Here is a 6,000-nt window from a genome sequence, read left to right on the forward strand (position 1 = left end):
GCTTAGCAACGGGTAGTCCTTAACCTCAGCACTCCTCATTTTAAAATAAAATTACCAACAAATTAAGCAGGAACCAAAAACAGTCGGAGAACACAAATGTCGGGGCCATCTTCACTCCAGGAAAACTAATCAAACTAAAATTTCTAACTGATTGTTGTCACAATTTTGATTAAACTAACAGCAAAACCAACAAAGGGAATACAAGTATATTCAGAATACTTGATTTCAGTTTGAGTTGAACTATTCCGCCTTACACAACTCCCTACACACACACACACATACAGAGATATACTGTACCTGACAATGAGTGCTGAATGCCTTTGATCGTCCCACTTGATCACAGCTTTAAGATGTCAGCTGCGTTTGAGATAGGGAGAATTTGTCATTGGAGGCTGCCAACTTTCTCTCTGTCATCCAATTTTACTGCCGTGATTTACAGCACGAGCCGACAATTTGTGTGTGAATTAGGGTGTTTCACAGACACATAGCTCCATATCACACGCATTCTCATAAACAATAAACTGCTCAAGTTATTTTGTTCTTGTCTTCTCCTCCACCATTAACAATGGTCCATTATGAAGCACTGCAGAGAACACATTGTGATCTTCTGGATTATTCACTGAAGCTGCTTGGTACAAAAAAACTAACAACAGTTATTGTCGCGAAGTTCTAAGGAAAGGTCAAATGTTCAAGGTTGCAACACAGTTTAAATATTCAGACTTGACCATGTAAAGCTTCGGGAGGTAGAACATTTTCACTCCATTAGAGAGGGGGACAAGCATAATTATGAAAATGAGATAAGGGAGAATCAAAATGACCTGATTGAAAAAAAGAGAAAAAGTCCTCCAGTGCAGAACTTAGTTTGATTGATTCAGAGCAGATGAGCCCAGGGCTCCACTGTTGGCAGCCCAGGGTTCATGCTGTAATGATAGCTTTATAATTAAGATTAAAGACCAGGGAGCACAGACAAGACACCAGAGTGGTGTTGGGGGCTTCTCCGATGACACTGGGAATAATTGAGGAGAAGTATCTACAATCCCTACCTCCCCAAAGAGTAGGAGGCTGTGGGTATCACTGCATGCAAACACTGGATGTGACTGACAATCGGAATGAGGTTGAGCTTCCGAGACTGCCTGATAACTCACAATACACACGTCACCGGTGGATCTAAAAAAAGGCAGAACTTGATTTATGTATAACTGTAGTGTATAATTTAAAAAATTGAAGCAAAAGGCATGTGTTAAAAAGCAGATTATGTGTGATTATGATGATTCACTCTTTACACGGGGCAGATTGGAGAGCCATCTGGGCCGCAGTTATGACTGAGACAGACTGACTTCTGTTACTAATGAGTTGGACAGCATGAAAAGAACAACCGCATTCTCAATAACTATCTTCTTCTATGCTAGAAAAAAGGACGGTGAGACTTTTTAGTGCAGCTTTTTAACATTCGGTGAGGAAATCACGTCAGTATGGCAGAGAAATCTCTGCACGTACACATCCTTTGTTAAATAACATTTTCAGTCAGTCGTCCGCTTTTCAGTGTTTCCCCGCAGCTTGTCAAGGTTCATGTTCAAAGTGGCCATCATTTCTCACCTTGGCTGACATCTCCTATCTGATGAGGGTGAAGTCAAGTCGCTTAGATGACTAATAATCATATCAAAGGTGCCATGTCATGCAGCAGATTTAAATAAGAGGGTTTGTGGGAGCATTTGCATGCATCTGTATGCCTGGGCTAAGAGGCTAATGTCATAAAGTACGGCGCAGACATGATTTAATGTAATCTGTCATGTCATATGCTAATCTTCAGGCCGCTCAGTAACACACAGCATGTTAGCACGGGGAGATTTCAAGGAGCACTACAGTAAGTCAGAGGTGTGGAGCTGAGCAGGAGGAAATTACCTTTAGCACAGCACAGTTCCTCACTTATCAGTGAGCTGACACAGTCAGGGACATACATTTTCTGTTTACATTTTGGTACAGTAAATGTGTAAAACTTGATAGAGATAAGACAGCAGTTGAATACTGTAGCAGGCATGGCAGCATTATTATTCTAAGAAGATTACAGTAAGAAAACTAGTATTTGTCACCTACAGCCACTGAGAAGTCTTTCACAGCTCTTATAGTAAAAAGCTGCATTTAGGATCTGCTTTAGGGGGAATATGCTGATTTAATCCTTACTATAAAAATGCACTGATCTGATCATGTTAACAGACAGTCTGATACTGACACAAGCTGGAGAGGGTATTGGTGACAATGGGGCTGATTAATTTCATACCTTAAGCCAATGTGTTACCAGGGGTGGACTGTAAGTAAACTTACTTGAGTATCTGCATACGTACATTTTTTTACTTTCATTTTTACTTTTACTCTACTTCATTTGAAAGACAAATATTGTACTTTTGACTCCTACATTTCTATGAAAGTGACTTGGGCTTTAATGTCAACAGTGTTATACTGGTATTTTAATTCCTTACCAATTTGCTGCATCCAAAATGACAACACTTGAATTGTAAATGGACTATACTTATATAGCGCTTCTCTAGTCTTCAGACAACTCAAAGCTCTTTAACACTACATGTCACATTCATGCACCAACTGCCTTCAGGAGCAGTTTGGGGTTCAGTGTCTTGCTCAAGGACACGTCTACATGTGACTGTAGCAATCAGGGATCGAACCCCCAACCTTCCCATTGAGAGGCGACCGACCACTACGCCACTACCACTGAGGCACGGCTCCATTGTATTTCATGTACATTTTTCTTTTTTTTATTAGATCTTTATCTATTTATCATTTTTTGGAATTTCATCTTACAAAGTAAAAGAAGAAACTGATGAATTATGATCCAAAAAACAGGAATATATAAAAAGGATAATATAAAGACGTTAGCAGTAAGTTAGCTTGCTGCCTAAGCACTGACAGCTCAGTCTCAGTGTGCAACTGTTTTCAAAATGCACCAAAATTATTATTATTATTTTTTCTACTGCAGATTCCTCTTACGCTTTTATTGCCTTTGAATGTTCAATCGATTTGAGTTGGTAATTAGTGTCAACACATCTTTCCAATGACTGTTTCTGCATCTGTAATCTGCACTGAATCTGTGTTTCATGAATTAAATTCAATAATTCAATAAGTCCATCTTTTTTCGTTATTTATTTTCTCTATTTATTTATTAATTGCTCATTGTTTCATTGTGGTTTAAATGTCATTCTGATTATTTTATTTATTATATTTATTTATTTTTATCTTAAGCACCTCGAGTTGCACCTGTGTTCATGGTTTAAATTCACTTTGTGTTCTGTCTGAATATACCATCACATGGCATTGTGTTATACATTATGAAATAGCAGATTCTTAATATCGCTTGGGTTGATGATGATTAATAATTTGCAGGGGACATAATGCATGGAAAATAAATACAGGTTTGTCTAACTTACCAAAAACACAGTTCAATGAAAGAGGTTCATGTTCAGAGCTAAATGAACCATGTCCTCTTCCAGCAAGAAACTCTAACAACTGCTGGATGTGGCTGGACAATATTTGGACGGCTGTTTAAAAGAATCTATTTCGGTAAAACTGAGAAAAGAAGACATTTAGCCACATACATCACAACCTGTGTTCTGTGCCTCTCAAAAACACACTGTAAAGCTGATTATGCGTTAAAGTGGCTGAGCTCAGGACCTCTATTGCAGGCAAGGCCCTTCATTTTAAAACTGTGTCATATTTCATGCAATTGGTGTTCATACAGTTAGCATCTGCAGAAGTAACTGTTAATGTAAAATACCACATTATGTGGTTGGTCATAAAGTATCTTTATTCTAAGTTTGACTCTGTGCACGGTGCTCTGATATCACTTCTCTCTTGCTTACTGAATTTTGTGGCCATTTCTGTATTTGTAAATTGTTTTACAGCGAAGCACATATAAAACAATGAATAATAAACTGGTGCATTTGCCCGTTCATCATTTACTTGATGTGACCTTTTCTTGATGGGGGGGACATTCTCTTTTCATAAAAAGTGCAGTTTGCACACACTTTTGTCATTGTCTCGCAGCACATATGGAGGCAGAAAATAGCTAAATTTGGTCACAAGTGGCAGCGCTGCCAAAACAGCAAGAATGAAAAATAAATTCATTGGAGGAAAATGTCAGGTACGAAGCTGTGAGAGGGACTTTGGAGGTCTGACAAGACACAATTACAGACCGGCCCCCCACTGAGGACTGGGATGTGGTATTTTCATGTTGGTAGTCTCTCAAGTAAGCCCACAGCAGCGTGGTACACCCCACTTTGATCTATGTGGAGGGGGCGTGTGATGCATCCCTCTTTGGCTGCTGATATAGTGTGGGAATGAATGTCAGGACAAAGTCAGCAAAGGGGCAGACACACTCCTGATAGCCACATGCATTAAAATGTGTAAACCTGCAAAACACCGAGCCTTCTGTCTATTACCGATGATCTCTACAGGGGAGGACTAACCTTAAAATGACTGCACCGCATACATGTTAACATGAAGTTATTTACAATTATATAATCGGCTGCAAAATACAATGTAGTAAAAACTTAGATACCATATTTCCTTCAGTACCATATATTCTTCTACATGTAGTGTATTTCCTGATATATACAGCTTTTAATCTCATCTAATAATCTTTGTAATTATTCATAGCCTGCAGACAGCCTGATAAATTGCCTCTGGTAATTAAGATGACTAAGTGAGAAGTGCAAAATGGTAATTTGTCCTTGCATGACAGAGTTAAGTAAACCTGGTTATAAAACTTGCCTAATTAGCTGTCGGAAAATAGAGCAGGCCGGTAAACCAGCGAACAGGTAGTTAGAGAGGATGAAGAGACGTGCCAGGTGGTCACTTTGCTTATATGTCACCTTTACTAACTAAATCTCTTTATACATAACATGTGTTTGTTATAACTTTAAAGACCATCAAAAAGTCATATATCTTCTGTTTACTGCCAGCACGATAGAGTTATGAAGGCAAATAAAATGGCTGTAAAGATATAAATCCTTTAAACAACTGCCTGCTAATTGTGGAATTTAATGACTCTTGAATACTTAATGCTGAAGTTATAAAATGTATCTCCCTGAAATGTTTAACTTTTAAATAGGGCTGCAGAATTAATCGAATATTTATCCTGATCACAATTTTGGCTTCCCACGTTTAAATACCGTGATACTGACGTTTAAAATGCTCCTCCCGCAGAAAACTCTGCTACATATCAAATCAAACTCCCTAAACTGCCACTCTCCCAGGGGGCAATCGAGGGGTTTGGGCTTCACTTTTGGGGGAGCTGGCATGTCATGAGCGCTTACCTTGCAGAAGAGTGAACAACAGTGACGGTCGGGAGCAACAAAGTTAAATGTCGGGAACCGAAGACAAAGAGCTGGTCCCCAGAAACGGCTCGTCATCGGTTGTTTGGAGGTATTTCGGGTTTAGGGTGTGAAAAATAATATGCAAAGAGAAACCTATGTCTGCGCCACAAAACAGCTAACTTGTTCAAGCACCAAAAAACAGCACAAGGTGCAGCGTAACATCGCTACTCCCCGTCCTTGTCCAGCATCAAGTCCATACAGCACAACACCCTATAACCTTTAAGTCTTATTTTAATGCAAAGGTTGCAAATGAGCCTGAATTTAGCACAAAATGGAACTGAAATAGTTTCTTTGTTTATTTAAATGTGAAAGTACAATTCAAAAATGTGTCCCTAAAATAATCAATAAACGTGATTACCATTTTGGCCAAATCGTGCAGCCCTACATTAAACTAACACCAACTTACTATTGAAAAACTGTGTGAAATGAATGTGAAAATGTTCAGATACCAAAGATAAACAAAACTACTTCAGCTGAATGGTTTTATGTATTAGCAAGTATGCTGACTTCTTGTAGCTATTCCTCGAGCATATCATGTATGGAGTCATGGAATGCTGTCAGTCGTCAGCCCAGTTCAGATCAATGATTGGCAACAAGACTGGATGCAACTGCCTAA

Source organism: Semicossyphus pulcher, unplaced genomic scaffold, assembly GCF_022749685.1.
Source record: "Semicossyphus pulcher isolate SPU_LCO1_2020_fin unplaced genomic scaffold, fSemPul1.0.p SCAF_4, whole genome shotgun sequence".
Taxonomy (NCBI): Eukaryota; Metazoa; Chordata; class Actinopteri; order Labriformes; family Labridae; genus Semicossyphus; species Semicossyphus pulcher.